This window comes from Canis lupus, chromosome 3 (assembly GCF_048164855.1).
Source record: "Canis lupus baileyi chromosome 3, mCanLup2.hap1, whole genome shotgun sequence".
In the NCBI taxonomy this organism is placed as follows: Eukaryota; Metazoa; Chordata; class Mammalia; order Carnivora; family Canidae; genus Canis; species Canis lupus.
The window spans coordinates 22539622-22558912 of NC_132840.1; the positions used below are offsets into that span (position 1 = coordinate 22539622).

The 19291-nt window shown below is 48.3% G+C and overlaps 1 long non-coding RNA gene across 4 annotated transcripts in view; it reads right to left on the reverse strand.

The window, feature by feature from the left end:
• Nucleotides 1-2186: 2186 nt before the first annotated feature.
• Nucleotides 2187-19291, reverse strand: part of LOC140630008 (uncharacterized) — a 74735-nt gene continuing 57630 nt past the window's right edge. For all 4 annotated transcript variants that reach the window (XR_012027793.1, XR_012027790.1, XR_012027791.1 and 1 more), the window contains 2 exons: nt 8942-9000; nt 2187-8702 (listed from right to left, as the gene is read on the reverse strand). This is a non-coding gene — a long non-coding RNA (uncharacterized lncRNA). The remainder of the gene's footprint in view (nt 8703-8941; nt 9001-19291) is intronic.

The following is a 19291-nucleotide window of genomic DNA, read 5'->3' on the forward strand; positions in this document are numbered from 1 at the left end:
AAGATGCTTTACCAGAAAGTGCTGTCGGCCCCTGGGTTGGATGCGATCTGAGGATCCTTCACACCCATCGTCCATACATTCAACGGTCATCCATCCGCTCCCATCCCCACCCTTCCCTCTTTGCATCTTTCCTGGGTCCGTCTACCCACTCACCCATCCATCCACCTACTGTCCGTCTTGCTCGCCCATCGACTTTCTAACTGTGGAAGCATCAGATGTGGCACCAGGAACCCTGCACAGAGCAGGGCAGGCACAGACCCTTCCCCCCTGCCCTCGTGCTCATTGTCCAGGGCACGCGCACAAGGATAAGCATTCGGTTGCTCTCTCTGTCCGGGCTCCCACCACTGCAGACCCTGAGGGTGAGGAACGCAATGTCTTTGGAAGATGACCCCAGGAAATACCCCTCGGGGACTGGAGAAATGAGACAAGGAAAAAGGGTGCCCAAGAAAAGGTGCACCGCTGAGCAGGCTGGGCCCCTGAGGGCAGCTGGTGGTCCACCCTGCCAGAAACCTCTAGAAGGCTTGTGGAATGTGCCCCAGGGGCATCCCAATTACAGGACGAGAGAACTGAGGCAGCCACCCACCTCTGGTTAAGGGCTGCTCCTGGGCAGCTGAGCCCTGGGAGGGCAAAGCCAGTCCCCTGATCGAATAAGCCACACACAGGATGGGGTTTGGGGTTAGGGGGAGAGGCACCACGCACTTGTCATATCTGCACAGGTGTGAAACCTCCTGAAAGGAAGAGCCAGGATGGGCAACCGAAGTGTGGCGAGTGTGCCGCGGGTGAGCTCAGCATGCACCATCAACGGCCATCCCGCATGGAAGCAAAAAGGGACTGGAAGACACATTAAAACAAAGTGCAGAGTAATATGCCATTCCAGTGATTATAAAGCACCTGGGAATTACCCTTTAAAAGAAAGTGCAGAACTTTTATGGAGAAATTGAAAACTTTATTAAGAAGTGAAAGAAGACCCGAACAAATAAAAAGCGACCTCTGTTCGTGGGTGGGATGACCCAGCCGTATGGAGCCACCGTCTCCCCTCAAAGCGACTGTACCTTCCCTGACGCGCCCATCAGAATCCCAGCAGTCTGGGGAAGAACCTGACAGCCGGATTTTCTAAAATTCGTATGAAACAGTCAACTTCCACAAACCGCTAGAACGATTTTGAAAGAGTGCAAAATGTGATCTTTATCTTTTTGTTCATTCGAGTGTTTTATGCTGTCACCCCAGCATACACACATTTCACATATTTTTCTTTACATTTTTACGTAAACATCACTTAACACTTAATAACATTAGTTTAAAAGTCTCATGGTAAGTCATCAGGTTGCTTATCTTAATTTCCTTAACCATAGCCTTACTGTTGACATTTCAAATTCCAGTTTTTAATCAGCATTTTAAAAAAAATCCCATTTTAAAAATCTCCCATTTTTTTAAAAACTTCTTTTTTTTATTTTTGAATTGTGGTAAGGTTGCATGAGATCTACTTGTCTCACCAAGTTCTTAAGAACACGATTCAGGACTGTGCACTACAGGTGCCAGCGCCTCAATACCTCACCTTGCATGAGAAGGTGTCTCCCTCCCCTGCCCCTGGCAGCCACCGCTCTTTTTATTTATTTATTTATTTATTTATTTATTTATTTATTTATTTATTTTTTATTGGTGTTCAATTTACTAACATACAGAATAACCCCCAGTGCCCGTCATCCATTCACTCCCACCCCCCGCCCTCCTCCCCTTCCAACACCCCTAGTTCGTTTCCCAGAGTTAGCAGTCTTTACGTTCTGTCTTCTCTCCGCATCCGTGAGTCAGATTTTTGTAGACTCCATGTGTAAGTGAACTCACGTAGTGTCTGTCTTTCTGTATCTGGTGTTAACAACGTAATGCTGTCCAGGTTCATCCATGTTTCACCACTGCCAGGATTTCCTTCTTTTTAAGGGCTGAATAATATTCCAGTTGTGTGTATATAACCACGTGTGTTCTATTCCCTTCAATCATCCATACACATTTAGATTGTTTGCATATCTTGGCTGTTGTGAACAATGCTGTAGCAAACGTGGGAGCTGGGATATCTCTTCGAGATCCTGATTTCAATTCCTTTGGCTAGATACAGAGATGTGGAATTGCTAGATCATATGGCACTTCGACTTTTAATATTTTGAGGAACCTGTAGACTATTTATTTAAAAAAAAAAAAAAGATTGTATCTATTTATTCATGAAAGACACAGAGAGAGAGAGGCAGAGACATAGGCAGAGGGAGAAGCAGGCTCCCTCTGGGGAGCCCGATGCAGGACTTGATCCCTGATCCCAGGATCACACCCTGAGCCAAAGGCCGACACTCAACCACTGAGCCACCCAGGTGTCCCACCTTTAGACTATTTCTATAATGGTTGTATAAAATTACATTCTTACCAACGGCGCACAAGGGTTCCCTTTTGTATACATCCCAAAGAGCTTTTATCTTTTGTCTTTTTTAAGATTTTAAATAAAATCTTAGCCCCGACATGGGGCTCGATCCCAACACTCCAGGATCATGACCTGAGCTGAAGCCAGATGCTTAACCAACCCCAGGGCCCCATCTTTTGTCTTTTTGGGGGTTTTTTGTATTTTTTTTAAATTTATTTATTTATTCATGAGAGACACACACACAGAGAGGCAGAGACACAGGCAGAGGGAGAAACAGGCTCCATGCAGGGAGCCTGACGTGGGACTCGATCCCGAGTCTCCAGGATCATGCCCTAGGCTGAAGGCGGTGCCAAGCCGCTGAGCCACCAGGGCTGCCTTTTTTGTATGTTTTTTTATTGGAGTTCGATTTGCCAACATATAGTATAACACCCAGTGCTCTCCCGTGAAGTGTCCCCCTCAGTGCCCATCACCCAGTCACCCCATCCCCCCGCCCACCTCCCCTTCCACTACCCCTTGTTCGTTTCCCAGAGTTAGGAGTCTCTCATGTTCTATCTCCCTCACTGATATTTCCCACTCATTTTCTCTCCTTTCCCCTTTAATCCCTGTCACTATTTTTTATATTCCCCGTATGAGTGAAACCAAACGTTTGTCCTTCTCCAAATGACTTACTTCACTCAGCATAATACCCTCCAGTTCCAACCACGTTGAAGCAAATGGTGGGTATTCATCGTTTCATGGCTGAGGAATATTCCATTGTATACATAGACCACATCTTCTTTATCCATTCATCTTTCGATGGACACTGAGGCTCCTTCCACAGTTTGGCTATTGTGGACATTGCTGCTAGAAACATCGGGGTGCAGGTGTCCCGGCGTTTCACTGCATCTGTATCTTTGGGGTAAATCCCCAGAGTGCAATTGCTGGGTCGTAGGGTAGCCCTATTTTTAACTCTTTGAGGAACCTCCACACAGTTTTCCAGAGCGGCTGCACCAGTTCACATTCCCACCAACAGTGCAGGAGGGTTCCCCTTTCTCCACATCCTCTCCAACATTTGTTGTTTCCTGTCTTGTTAATTTTCACCCTTCTCACTGGTGTGAGGTGGTATCTCATTGTGGTTTTGATTTGTATGTCCCTGATGGCAAGTGATGCGGAGCATTTTCTCATGTGCTTGTTGGCCATGTCTATGTCTTCTTTGGTGAAATTTCTGTTCATGTCTTTTGCCCATTTCATGATTGGATTGTTTGTTTCCTTGCTGTTGAGTTTAATAAGTTCTTTATAGATCTTGAATACTAGCCCTAGTATCTTGGGATCCTAGCCCATTATCTAATATGTCATTTGCAAATATCTTCTCCCATTCTGTAGGTTGTCTTTTAGTTTTGTTGACTGTTTCTTTTGTGTCTTTTTGGTAATAGTCCTTCTGACAGGTGTGAGGGGACATCTCATCATGGTTTTGATTTGTATTTTTTCCCTGGTGATGAGTGATGTTGAGCATCTTTCCATGTGTCTGTTGCCCATTTGTATGTCTTCTTTTGAGACATGTCTATTCAAGTCCTTTGCTCATTTTTTTTTAGTTGGGTTTTCTGTATTCCTGCTACTGAGTTGTCTGGGTTCCTATGTATTGGGGATAGTAACCCCTCATCACATTCACATGTATGGCTTGCAGGTATTTTGCTCCATACCATGAATTATCTCTTAACTCTGTTGATGGTTTTCTTTGCTGTGCAGACACTTTTCAGTTGGATGTGGTCCCATTTGTCTTTTTTTTTGGCTTTTGTTGCAGTGTTTTGGGGTCATAGCCAAAAAGTCACCACCCAGACTAATGTCAAGGTTTTCCCCTAACTGTAGTTTTACAGTTTCAGACCTTATGTTTAAGTTGTTAATCCACTTTGAGTTGACTTTTGCATATGGTGTGAGATAAGGATCTAATTTATTCTTCTGCATGTCCTCAATGGCTTTGTTTTGTTTTCTTTTTATTTACTCATGAGACACACACACACACACACACACACACACACACACACACACAGAATGAGAGAGAGAGAGAGAGGCAGAGACATAGGCAGAGGGAGAAGCAGGTTCCCTGTGGGAAGCCCAGTGCAGGACTGGATCCCAGAATCTCGGGATCATGACCTGAGCCAAAGGTACATGCTCCACCACTGAGGCACCAGGTGTCCCTGTGTCCTCACTGTTTTATAGTTTTCAGTGTACAAGCCTTTCCTCTCCTTGGTTAAGTTTATCACTGAGTAGTTTATTCTATTTGATGCTATTATGAACAAGAATGTTTTCTTAATTTCCCTTTTAGATAGTCTGTTGTTAGAGTACATAAATGTAACTGAGTTTGGTGTGTGGATTTTGATTCCTACAACCTTACATTTGTTGTGGAGTCTGGAAGATTTCCTACATATAAGATCATGTCATCTGCATGTTTTAGAAGCAAAGAAGCAAATTTTACTTCTTTCTTTCCAGTTTGGATATCTTTTATTTCTTTTTCTTGCCTAATTGCTCAGGTCAGGACTTCCTGTACTATGTTGAATACACATGGCGAGAGTAGACATCCCTGCCTTGTTCCTGACCTTAGAGAGAAAGCTCTCAGTTTTTCCCCATTGGATATGATCTTAACTGTGGGCTTTTCACATACTTCCTTTACTATATTGAGGTACATTCCTGAAGGACAGGAAACACTTCCAAACTCATTTTAGGAGGCCAGCATTATTCCGGTACCAAAGCAAGGCAAGGGCACTGCAAGAATAGGAGACTACAAGCCAACTCAGATGTGAAAGTCCTCAACCAAATACTAGCAAACTATCTCAAACAGAAGGATCATACACCATGACCCAGTGGGATATATCCCTGGGATGTAACAGTGGTCCAATAAAGCAAGTCAATTAATAGAAGACACCACATTAACAGCATGAAGGATAAACACACAATCAACTCAGTAGAAGCAGAAAAAGCATTTGACAAATTTCAACCTTCTTTCATAATAAAAATCTCAGCAAACTAGGTATAGAAGGAAGACATTTCTTGATGATAGAAATAGCTTTAAGCCTCTGAACAATGCGCCCCCCCTTTTTTTTTTCATTTTACGAGTGCTATACTGTTCAAGATAATTCTATTTCCCTCTAACTGTGGAGGTAAAAGAACTCAGAGTGAGATCTGTGGCCAGTGCCTCTGGGGTCATGTTGGACATTTCTTGTAGCAATTTCACTGCAGGTATCTTTTACATCCCTGCCCTTATCTCTCTTGGCTCAATATTATTAATTAGCCATGCTAAGTCTCAACACGGTCGCGTCCAGACACAGCCCCCAACTGAGCAGTCCTGGATTTGCTCATGGAAGTCGGGCTCAGCTGAGCCTGGGGAGCACCAGATGCTGCGGGCTGGGGCTAACTGTGCTGTCTCCTGATGCCCTCTCATCATTAGAAGGTCTGCCCAAACTTGTGGTGCAGGTTGCTGACTGTGCAAATGACGGACGCATAACCCATTGGTTCTGCGGGCAGGAGGAAAGTACACTTCAGCTCCACAGAGAACTGGTCTGGACATTCCTGCATGGAGGAACGGGGGCCCTAGGGACTTTTCCTTCCAAACACAGGAGTAAGGAGGAAGGTGTGGCGAGGCATGGCAAAGCTGCTTCCCCAGAGGGCCGAGGGGTGCAGACAGAGCAACCTACCTCTTCAGGACAGCTGTACCCCCTGGCACGATCCCTGTGGAGTCACTTTGAATGCCAAGAGTGGTTCGCCTGAGTGTGATTTTCTTTCCTCTGCAGACATCTCCAAGGGCCCTGTTACTCACACCCAGAGTCAAGATTTCACTGCCACCACCGAGGGCTGCAGGCAGCACTCAGAGACCCTGCAAGGCCCAAAGACCCACCCTCTGCCTCCTTCCCTGCACCCCAGGCTGTGGGAGTCAGGGAGGGGAGTGATGCTGGGAGGATCATCTAGGGTACAGGAAGGCCGCACTCTGGAAACCCGAGGTTCACCCCAACTAAAGGCACTCGAAGTCACCCTGTCCCCATAGCAAACTCCAGCCTTAGTCTGGGCAGCTCATTTTCCTTTGAAAATGGCTGTTTTTCACCTGGGAAACAGGCTACTTCTCAGAATGAGCCTTTCCACCTGGGCAGAAGCTGCCCGGAATCCAGCAGTGCACATCCCGCCCTCCCACCCCACAACCTGGCAAATGGCGAGAACACACCCCCCGGGGCTGAGCATGTTCTGAGGCTGGCAGAGTGAGGGTGGAAACGGGCCCAGACCGGCTGCTGAGCCCCGTCAAGCTCCCAGGCAGCTGGAGTCAGGCCTCAAAAGAGTGGGGTTCATTTCCAAACCCCCTTGGTTGAGTTGAAAAGTTAGTCCCGAGATCTTTTAGTTAATGACAAATGCCTCCTGAGTCAACATACAGTGGAATTTAAGGTTAAAAGCATAATTAATTTTTTGCTTTCGAGTTAAAAAATAAACAAGTCAGTATTCACTCATCAGCACGTGTTCCCTGAGTGCCCACCTTGGGTCCAGGCAGTGCTCCAGCGCGGCACGCAGCAGTGGGCCCTGACCTACAGAAGGCATCCAGGAGGTCAGAGGACAGCAGACGTGCACATAACGGATGTGTGGCTGCGGCGGAGCCGGGGGGCAGGGGGGATGGGGGCTCCGGGAGGGCACAAGACAGCATTTGAGCAGAGGCCTGAAGGCAAGACAGCAATAGACAGGCAGGAACACAGAGGTCCAGGAGGGCACGTGAACAGGGGAGGGTGGCCCCCAAGTCAGGGAAGTCATTGGAGCGAAGGAGAGATGCAGGCCCAGGTCAGGTGGGAACTTGTGAGCTGTGGTGGTGCACTCACTAACTCACACATCTTCACGCCCACATCAATACCCCTGAGTCTCACAGAGATCTACACAAGCATGCACACCAGACACACACACATCCACACACATGTAGATGCTTGTGCACCTTGACTCACACATACCTGCCCACATTTGCACACTCACAGGTCATGACTCACACATACACACGCACACTTTCACATTAACACATATACACAGCTGCACGTTCACACATAAACGCCCCAAGTCACACCCACTGACATGTACATTCATCTGCTCACGTGACACCACCTGACTCATGCACACACACACACACACACACACACACACACACACACTGTCTCACACACCTCTCCAGCAACATATTTCCAGTTCCACCTCAGCCTTCTGTTCCAGAGATCTGAGCTGGACCTCCACTCTGCACCTCTGCATGGTAACCTGCACAAACGTGCATGCCCTCGGCCTCAGTCTCCTGCCTCTGTGTGTGCTGGAAGTGCACCCCCTCAAGGAGCAGACAGGCTCTGGAGGTGGGAGCAGAGACGGCAGGCTGAAGCCCACTGTCCCACGACACCAGAGGTGACCGGTGTGAAGTCCCTGCTCACCAAGGATGCACTGAAGCAGCACAGGGATGGGGCAGCCTGGGAGTCCCTGCACGTGTGCCTCTGTGCCTCTCCCCAAAAAGCACACACCCAGAGACACTGGCACAGGGGCCTCGGATGCGCATGGAGGGACCTGGGGGCGACAGGTGGGTAAGGGCCTAGGGCTGCTGTGGGAGGCTGAGACAAGGAGGGAGTGGACAGGGCTGGGCACTCAGCCTAGTGCTGGATTTCACCAGAACCCACCCTGCCAACGCTTTGAAAGCTGAAAGGAAACGTAAAAGATTCTCCCCAGGCAGCATTTACGGAACGCGGCACGCTGGGGCCCTTTCACTTGGCGCTCACGGTCTTGGCGGGGGGGTGGCTGGCAGCTGACGGGGGGCCACTGCGCTTCAGCAGATGGAAGGGGTACCAGCCTCTCCGCGCAGAGTCCTGGACGGCTTATCTCTGGCTCCTGACGGGAAAGGGAGTTATTTACAAGGGGTGAAGTCCAGCCGCTGGCCACGAGCCAGCTCACATCCTCTGCAGAAGGCAGGGTTTTTTCAGACTTCCACGTTCTGTTGAACTGAAGAAAAGCACTTCTTCCACGGAAAAATAAATAAGTAAATGCAAGTAACAGCAGTGATTTTAATAATCAGGTTAGTGTGGTTCAAATGCCAAGATGCAAACACGGTGCCGCCGCCGCCGTATCCTGCTTGAGCTCTTCACAGGAGGAGAAAAAAGTCCCCCGCGGAGATACGAGCCTGAGTCTGCAGATTTGGAGGCCTTTTACACCTGCTAAGTTCTGTTAAGTTGGCCACCGTCTTAGATGACGCTACCTCGCAGAACCGGCGTGGCCGCGGAGTCCGGTGGCCCGCCAGCCACATGGCTGCTGGGGGCATGAATGCTCACATCTGCGGGGAGAGGATATACACCCGGGTATCAAGAACTAGCTTGATAGTAATTCCTAGCTACTATCTATTACTAGATAGTAATAACTAGCTTGATTAATGGCCATAATGCCTTGATTTGGTAAAAATCTTACTTTTAGAAAATTATTCCAAGGAAGTAAGCGAATGCTCATGTTAGAAACATTTGCTGGTGTGAGAATGTTCGTGCTCATAGTTTTATAATAGAGAAAATGGAAAAAAACCTGAAAAATCCAGCAGGAGAGAAGCTCCGCCTTCCACATCTTGAGACGGTGACCAGCCCCTAAAAGACAATAAACAGCAAAGCGAGGCTTATAATGTAGGAAGTGAAGAGAAGCACATGCACTCATTACAAAATTATAAGGGCACAGGCGCAAAGCATGTAAAGAAATAGAAGAGTGACAGCTGAAAAGTGAGGTCCTAGGGGAGTCCATTCCTCCCCCCCGAAAGCTCAGAGGGCTACCGATGTAGTGTAGGGTCATTGATGTGGCTTCACAATGTTGACTAAATGAAGTGAAGCTAACTCTGTCACACGGATGAGCCGAGGGTGGTCAGGGGAGCAAGGCTCCCCGGGCCCTGGCTGTCCCACCCGCGTGCTGACCCCTCTGCTGGCAGTGCTTGCTGGCTGCCCCTCTGCCACAGGTGGCAGCAGGTTCACCCCGGGCGGTGCAGCCGTGCATGTGTGTGTGTGTGTGTGTGTGTGTGTGTGGCTTCGTCCTCAGCATGGCAGCTCGGAGCTGGGTGGGCCGGAGATCAAAAGCCACTGGGCCCCTCAGTAGCTGTACCACCTGCAGAGTCACCACCTTCCCTGTCCTCCCACGTCCTCATCCTTAGGGGTCCTTTTCCGTGGTCACTAATCCCGTGGTCCAAATGTGTTACGTTTGACTTGAGCCGTGATTTTCAATAAAAGGTCAAATATCAACTCTCAACACACTTCACTGTACTTTTGAGAAAAATTAAAAACAATATCCGTCCATTCCGGTTGGCAAGTGATCCACTTGCCTGGAGGCAGGGGCTGGGTGTCGCAGCCCCAGCTGCCTCCAAGGGTCCCCAGCCCTCCATCCTTGCTGTGTGAGGCCACAGGGGGCCCCTGCACATCCCGGAAGCCAAGACTGAGTGTCCGGGGGCTTTTCCACGCAATATCCATTCAATTGTGTGTCTTGCTTGAATGCAAAAGCATATGGCCTTCCCACTTATTTTTTAACAACTCGTGGGCATTGTTTGGCTTTCAGTCCTCCATCCTCCAAAATCGCATGCTGGGCGCCCATAAAAATGCATAGGCACTAACTTTCCTGTTTTTCCAGGCACAGGCTCCCTCAGGAAATGCATCACTGAGTGGGTTTTCACTGCGGTTCCCAGGCCTGCAATGGAAGCTCACATTGCTTCTGAGCTTGGAGCCCAGCTCAGTGCGCCCAGATCTTTCTTCTCTGGGGGATGAACCTCGACCAGTGGGGCTGCTCAGGGAACTACCTGAAGGCAGGGGTAGGAAACCATCCACTGGTCGATCCAGGTGCTCAAGCAGCAAATATTTACTAGATGTGCACCAAGTGTCAGGGACTCCTGCCTCCAGGGAGATTCAGCTTTGCAGGAGAATGTTCTAGCAAGCGGGTGCCATGTCACAAATCACCCCAAAGCTTCGTGACTGAAACAGCAATCATTTTATTTTCTCCTCTGTTTCTTTGCTAGGGCTGTTGTAACCAAGTACCAACCACTGAGGGGCTTAAACAACAGAAGTCTGCTTGCCTACAGCTCTGAGGGCTGGGAGTCTGAGATGAGGGTGCGGGCAGGGTGGGCTCCTGCGGATACCATGAGGGAGGCTATGTTCCAGTCCTCCCCCAGCTGCTAATGGGGCTTGCCAGTGATCTCTCATGTTCCTTGGCTTGTAGAAGCATCACCCCAATCCTTGCCTTCACATCCATATGGCTTTCTCCCTGTCATCTCTATGTCTGATTTTCCTTTTCTTACAGGGATACCAGTCATAGTGGATTAGAGCCGCCCCTCATGACCTCACTTTACCTTGATTACTTCTGTAAAAACCTCATCTCTGAATAAGGTCACACTCTGAACCACTAGGGATTGGGTCATGAATGCATCATTTGTAGGAGAACACAAGTGCATCAGCAGTATCTCTCTCCCATGGGTTCTGTGGTCAGGATCCAGTCGGGTCTCCTGGCTGCAGGCAGATTCAGTGAAGGGGTGCGGCTGGCATGGCCCACCCCTGGGTGGTCTGGGTGGTCTCTCCATGTGGGGGGGCTTGGGCTTCCTCACAGCATGGCCACCGGAAGCTTCAGGAGCAGACACCCCAGTGAGCAACAGGGAAGCTGCCTTGCCTTTCATGACCTAGCTCTGGAAGCCAACATAGTGTCACTTTTGCCACCCTCTCATGGCCAAGTTCACCAACACGTGCTGAGTGTCAAGGGACAGGGATGTAGACCCCACCTGTTGATGGAAAGAGTGTTGAAGAAGTCACACGTGGGATGGGACTATTGTCACAGCATTTACAGCATTTTTGACAGATGCAATGGGCTACAGGGACGCTGGAACAGTAAACACAGAGTGGATGGTAGGGTGGCGACTGCTGCTTTCAGATAAGTGTAGGTTGCCATGGAAACATAGTAACTGGGCACTGGAGCCCAAGTGAACAGCCTGGAGGACTTCCAGAGGTTATGCTGAGGTCTGAAAGGCGGGGGGGGGAGCAGCAGTTAGATTGACATGGGGTGAAGGGCAGAGGGACCCATCCGTTCCAGGGCTAGGAGGTGGGAGAAACTGTGCATATTCTACAAAAATCTGGGATTCCAGGGACAAGTACACTCTTCCAGGGCCCACAACAATCTCCCAAGATCTCAATTCCTTGCATGAAAAACCCAGAAGACCCACATTTTATCCAGACTTATAAGTGGCTCTTACAACACTCGGGGCCTCTGATCTGCTCTCACAATTCCATGGCAGTCATTCTTTTTGAACTGATTGTGCCTTTGTCTCAATCAAGGATCAGTAAACTTTTTCCATAAAGACCAGATAGCAATATTTTAGCCTTTGTGAGGCACACAGTCATTGACACACCTATTCAACTCTGCCGCTGTAACACAAAAGCAGCCCTAGAAAGTACGTGAATGGATGGGCATGGCTGTGTTCCAATAAAACTTTATTTATAACGACAGGTGGTGGGCTACTCTTTGCTGACTTCTGGTCTAGGCTGAAGTTTGTTCTGGTCAGTATTCGAGTCCCAGCTTCCAGCACTTACTGTGCATGACTCTGAACATGTCATTCGACATTTCTGAAGCCGTTTCATCTTCCATGAAATATTTTAGGTTGAACAGGCAATACTGCCTCTCTCCCAGCTGTTCAACTCTGCCATTGTAGAGTTTATCACCCATGACAGAAGAAAACGAAACAAAGTATGTGAATGCACATGGAAGGTCATACAGCACTGGCGTCAGACTTGGATGTCTGACCCAAGCTTCCTAGCTGTGGCCTTGAGCTCTTTGAGCCACCAGAGCCTCAGGCTCCCCACGTATGAAACAGGAATAAATATGGACCACATGGTGTTGTGGCAAGGACCGAAAGAGAACATATAACTCCGGGTTACTGGGGTCAATTCCTTAAGGCTGCCCATTTGGGGTCAGAACAGACATCCCGTTTCGGGGAGCTGGCTAAGCAACTGGAGGCCACCTCGCCAAGTGGGGGCCCTGGGGTCTACGTTCAAGGCAGCCCCTTAGGGCAGATCTAGAATCCTCTGAGGATTCAGCTTCTCTTTGTCTTATCTCCTTGGTCCTAAGATGCCTAATGATCACATTTCAGCATTTTGAAACCAGAGGGCCTTTTCTGATCCGTACTCACACCTGATGTGGAGGCTGATCCTCTCCTCTAAAACAAAGGCAGTTATTAGGTGCATCTTATAGTCAGAGGCATTTGGGGATGGAAGAAGGAGTATACAGAGGTACAGTGATCCCAAATCTGCACAGGGATGCCACCCTCTGGGTAACCTTGAGCATCGGCCAGCCAGCTGGGGACAGGGCCCCGAGGCCCTTGGAGCTGGAGTTGGGGAGCAGGGACTTCACACCAGACACCCACTTCCTCCGTGGGGCGGGAGCTTCCTCACTCTCAGCACAGAGGCGGCCCCTCCTGCGATAAGGAAAACAGGGTGCCAGCCCCCGCGTGCAGAATGTGACATTCTTTCCAAACAAGCCAGTTGTTTTACAGCCCTGCCTTGGAAGACTTCAAAAACATACAAGCTCCAAAATCAAAGGCTTCCTGTTATAAATTCATTTCTACACCTCAGGTACTCGGTGGGTGGGGGAGGGAAAAAAAGCTGAGATTCAATGAAAAGTGGTTGAAAATGCTCTAAAAATACTCTTCTTGTGGAGGAGAATGGCCTGGCCTGTCTCCGAGGTGGGCAGAGAACCATTTCGGGTAGTCCCGAGGATTTTGAAAGCATTTTACACATTCAGAGGTTAATATTTCTGTTGTTCTAAAATCTGCGATGCCTTAAATTTTTTTTTTTTAATTTCAAGGCTTGAAAATAAATTTAAGATGCAGAATGGATCTTTGTAGTCAGATCTCCTCACCTTCTAGATGAGAAAATGCAGGTCAGACTCAACAGGGCTGGCCACGGTCACCAACTGGTTACAGATAGAACAGGGTAAGCCCGCCATTCTCCTGGAAGGTTCCACAAGGTGAAATTGGACTCACGGGCACCACAAGACAGTCCTCTCTTGCTTTTTTTTTTTTTTTTAATCCCAATTACAGAAGCAATGTGTGTTTATTTGAGAAAGTCTAGAACATTCCTAAAAGCCAAAGAGGAAATGTGAAATTGCCTGTGACCCCGACACCCACAAACAACCCCTTTAGCATAATTTCCACTATCTCTCCAGACCTGGAGGATGACACAGAACGGTGTTCCGAGGTTGCAGAGGACGTCATGATGCCACACACCTGTGAGCTTGTCTGCAGTTGCTGCAGAACCCAGGCTGGAACCTGGTTCTCTCTGGGGGGCTGGGAGAGGGGAAAAGGCCTTTCTAGCCTTGACAACACAGGCAGGCAGGCAAGATGGACATGTGGCGAACGACAGCATGTGCTGCAGGCTTTTTGCAAGGATGGCAATGGGATTGGAGCTGGTTCCTGAGAGACCCCCGAACCGTGACAGTGGGGTCAAGACCTCTGCCCTGGCTAAGGCGCCCCCACCCTGGGGCACCCTTTCCCTATTTGCATATGGCTTGACACCTTGGGCGCTCAGCTCTAGTTAGGCTCCTGTGTCTGGCACAGGGGCCTTTTTAGCCACCTGCACGGTGGCACTGGTCCCCCTGGACTTGTTCTCCCCTCCCTAGGCCTTTGCTGACACCTGCTCTACTTGTGTTTTAATTTTAGCCATGTTGGTGCATGTGCAATGTCTCGACCCTGTTCATGGACTCAGCACAGCCCAGCTTTGGGTAAGCGTCCTGTCTTGGGCTACCCCATATTTGACTCACAGTGATAGGCCTCAAGACAACACCGGTCGTGCTCTTGTTTGCAGCATGATTATTTCAAGTTTGTATTTATTTATGATAGTCACAGAGAGAGAGAGAGAGAGAGAGAGGCAGAGACACAGGCAGAGGGAGAAGCAGGCTCCATGCACCGGGAGCCTGATGTGGGATTCGATCCCGGGTCTCCAGGATCGCGCCCTGGGCCAAAGGTAGGCGCCAAACCGCTGCGCCACCCAGGGATCCCCTAGCATGATTATTTCAAATCACTCTTTTGGTTCCCAAACTTCTGACTCTAGGGCTCAGCAGCTGCGACTGTGCTCTGAGGACCATAAAGTACAATGTATACAATCGCAGCACACACCAACCACAAGCTTTTCGTTGCACCTTCCAGGCGCAAGCCTGTGCCTGACTACCTGATGCCGAGATACAGATTAAACCTGAACGTTCCTGTCAAGCCTCCCGTCTGCTAAGGGCCAGATGTTTGGGGTCAGGTATCAAAACATCTGTTTGCTGGGATGAATTTTTTGGTTGTCACTCTCAGGTTTCGTGTCACGGAGACGGGAGCTCCGGGATAGACACGTCACATCCCATACATGCTCCGGAAACAGCCATCCCTGCGGGCGCACAGCCTCACTGGGTCACTTGGACACCAACTAGAGCAGCAGACGCAAGCAGGCAGGGACAAGACTCGGAGGGCAGGAGCTTCCATGCACTTCACAACCTTCTGCGTTTTTGAACGATGGATTTTGAATGATGTGGGTAGTGAACCAACAGGGATCACACATGATCCAAATAAGGAACATGCAAGCATACAGCAGGGGGGACAGAGTCTTGTATTAACTTTGTGAGGTGATGGATGGTAAGTAGACTCATGTGGTAACCCTTTTGCCATGCACGCAAGTGTCAAATCACTGTGTTGTACACCTGCAACTAATAGAATGTGGTACGTCAACTATACCTCAAATTTTAAAAATTAAAGAAATAACACACAAGCAGAGTCTGTCCATGACCAGACACGCAGGCAGCACATACATATGGTTTCAAAATACAGTTGGGGCCGCAGTGAATAAATGGAATTTTGGAATGATTTGCTTTACAGTTCCCTTAAGTAACATTATCTTGTTAAAGACATTAACCTCGGGCCTTTGCTGTTATATATTTGCTTTTATTGTTTTCATCCTGGGAGCAACCTGTAGGAGAGACACTCGTCAGGGAAAGAGGGGTCAAGGGTCGTGAAAACATTGATTTTCAAGGTGGCTGAACGGCCGTCTGGGGAACAGTCGCCAATTATGGAAAACAGACATCACTTTTCAGAACCTGCTTTATAATTTGAAAAAAAAATTATAAAATCTCCAACATTAATAACCATTTCATTGTGTGTCCGGCATGAGGCAGTCTTGAGGAACCACCTCCACTGATACGGCTTTTCTTGGGAGAAAACTCTGCAGGCAGGTGCTTCTCCCCAGGGGCTGGGGCTGTCCGGTGGTGCATCTGGGAGCTGGACTGCCCAGCTGGGCCCCACACCCCCATTCCCTGCGCCCCACTGCCAAGACTGTTGCAAAATGCATCTTCATTTTACTCTGCAGGTTTTTGGGTAGGCTTCTCCAATAGAGATTGGGGCTTGGGCTGATCCCTGTTCAGAACTATCAGACTCCCGGATTCAGTGAGATTGCCGGGGAGATGTTAGACAACAGAGTAAAGGGGCCACCAGCCACTGAAGGTAGCTTCACCTGTGGCTGATACATTGGTGTGCCTCCCTCTCTGGGCGCTCTGCTCAATGCCCTTTGCCTGCTCTGCCCCAACTAAGTGGTGACATCACCAGTTCCCACCAGGTCATTTAGACACCTCTCCTTGCAATCATCTCTAAGGCTAGAAGACAAGTTTTGGGGTCACTGGGATATAATTCATTCCCAGTGGTGACAGAGAAAACTCTCTCCCTTGCTTATAAAGACTAGTCTTAGGCAGGACAATCTGGAGGACAATATGCATGGCAAATTAGTTCTAGGGGAAGAGCCTTTCTCAAAAAATCTGTGCACCATCAAGCTTCCCATCCTGCTTCTTCTCCTGCCTTCCTCTCCAGTGCCACAGATTGCTGGCCCAGCTTCCTGGGTAACTGGAATATTCCTCCTTGGAACATGGCTGGGATCTTAGTGGCCAAAAAAGCCTCTATGACACCAAAGACCTCATTAAGAAAGATTTCCAAAACTTCGTTGATCCTGCTCAGATACAGTGCAAATTTGTTCAACTTTTCTGGAAGGCAATTGAGCAATATCTACCAAAATTGCAAGTATGAATAAACAGTGACTTGAATTCCCCACTGTTAGGGATTTACAGAGAGGAAATAATTAAGGATGTGTGCAAAGAAATTTAACTCTAGGATGTTCACTACAGTGATGTTTATCTAGATACCCAACACCAAGGGGCTGAGTGAGGAAGCAGGGCCCAAAGGTGCAAGGGGTTCTGTTAGTGACACAGAAACACAGCCCTGCTGTTATTGCACGAGACATTCTCAAAACGTTCAGCTTCACCTCTTTGTCAGCATGCATGAGTGTGTGTGTTTGTGTGCGAGCATGCACGCATGCGTGACTGTGCGTGCATGTAGTAGTGTATGTGGGTGTGTTGCATGTACAGATGTGTGTTAATGTATGTGAGTTTGCCACACGTGTGCCTGAGTGTAGGCATGTGAGTGTGCAAGTACATGTGAGTGCGTGTTAGTGTGAATGTGTGAAGGTGCGTGTGAGCAAACAGACTCTGCCAATAGGGTAGCTAAGTTCCCGTCACAGCTCTATCACTCCCTCTCTGACTTTGAACAATTCCCTTCTCTTCAGCCCAATAAATGGGGACCGTAATCAGGCAAACCTGGAGGAGCTTCAGGAGGATGAAATGAGGTGACAGGTGTACCTCTTGGTGGAGAACGTGTGCTGAATAAATACAGCAAAGCATGTTTTTAAAACACCCCAAAGGTGGGAGAAGGACATTTAAATATTCAAAGCAGTTATCTTTGACTGGTGGATTACCCAAAATGTTTTTCTTTTTGCTTCTCTGATTTTTCTAATGAACAGTTTTACCCTGAGGTATCAGGAAATAAAAACACTCATATTCCTCTGCATCCAGCAACGTGAGCAGAGCTGGGCTCACCAGTGGGTTGAGTAGGTAGTGGTCAGTGTGGGGTGAGAATGGCAAGTGAGCATGGTGGGTGAGCATGGCAGGTGAGCCGGGGGGCCAGCACGCTTGCAGATGAAGCCAGAGTGCAGCCACCTGCCCACAGCCCCCCACTGGTACTCGGCAGTGCCAGGATGAGGCTCAGCAGCGAGCCTCCTTGCTTCCCTAGCTAGTGGGCTGCACTGCTGGCTGACAGAGCATGGGCTGAGGGCAGAGCCCTAGGAAAATAATCTGTCTGAGTTTGGGTTGGGCCAATATCCCAACTTCTCTGGGCTTTGGCTTCAAGATCTGAAAAATGGGGGAAATAAGAGAGGCGGACCCATGGATGTGAAGACTGAGTACACCAGGTAAGGTGAACAAAGCCAGAAAAGGCACTGCCCTCAAGGAGCCAACATGAGTGCACAAGGCCAAAGGTCATCATGTGATCACCTAAATCCACATAAATTTCAGCCACTCATCTGTTTAATGAAAATTAATGAGTGTCTGCCCTGTGCCAGGCATCATGCCCATGTTGGGTATACAGCTGCAAGTAAGAGAATCAGCCCCTGCCTCAAAAACTGATGTCTGGGGAAGTTCTGTTTTAAGTATATATCCATAAAACATGAACACGAAGAAATCCCTACCTTTCAAAATGTTACTAGTTGATGAGTTTGCATAGAATACATGAGAGTTCATAGTGCTATTCTTTCAACTGTAGGATTCAAGTTTTTCAAAATTACATAATGACATCTGCAAAGACCCTATTTCCAAATAAGGTCCCATTCACAGGATTGACTTCAACACATCTTTTTGGGGACACAATCGACTTATAACACTGCTCAAGTCACTCAATGAGCTCAAATCTTTGTCTAAAGATCCAGTGCTGGGGGCGCGGTTCCAAATTAAGATAATATTCCTCCTTCTTATGTTAAAAGCACAAAGTGCTCACCTGCAAGTATCTATGGAGGCACAATAGGATATGTGTTGATATTAAAACACATACTCATGCTAGTGGCTTCACAGTCTGGACAAAGAAAGGGCACTGGGAAAGTGCTGGAAAGGCCATCTAGGACCAAGGTATCCAACAAGGCAAAGAGCCCTTCCATCTAAACTGTGCCCAAGCATCTTGCAACCATGCTGGCTCCCTTGTGCATGCAGGATTTGGAGCACTACTTCAGATACAGAACATGTCAGGACACATAGGCTGTCAGCCAATATTTGCAGAGCCCAACATGGCACACCAAAGCAAACCTGTTGCCATAATTACAGGTGGAAAGTATTGCTAACAATGCTTTTCAAATAAGTCAAATACGTACCAATCAGGTAAAAACAACAACAGCAACAAAAACAAGATTTTCTTCCATGAGCTCATAAAAGGGCTGCTCACTCTCAAAGCCCAGTAGTCAAACTGTTTATTGGGACCGTGTCTGCAGCTCATCCCAGACAAAGATCTACTTCTGGATGCCTTCTCTGAGCAGACTAGAGCGAACCTCACATACATCCAAAACCAGGTACAAATGCATGCTTTTGTTCCTCCAAGAGCTGCTATGTACATAACAGTTTTCTTGTCTGGGGAAAGATCAACTTTACTGAGAGCCTGAAAGTCAGCCCCCGTGAGAAGACTACCACCGAAGTCAGCACTACCACCACCACCACCAAAACTGAAGGTCAGCGGCTTCTGCAGACACAGTACAGCTGTGCATAGCACATAATCCTATGCCTACACAGAGTACATGCTTAGTATTTAATGTACTTTCTCATATTAATAAATATGAAACATATTTACCTATATTAAATACAATAGGTGCCTGTATGATAGTGAATGGATGGATGGATGGATGGATAGAAGATTTATTTCTTGATGTCCTAAGCCTCACTTGTCAGCTGCCATGCTATGGGAAAGTCCAAGCAGCCCAAGGGTGAGGCCACACATAGAGAAGCCAAGACCCTCCTTGACAGCTCCTACTGAGT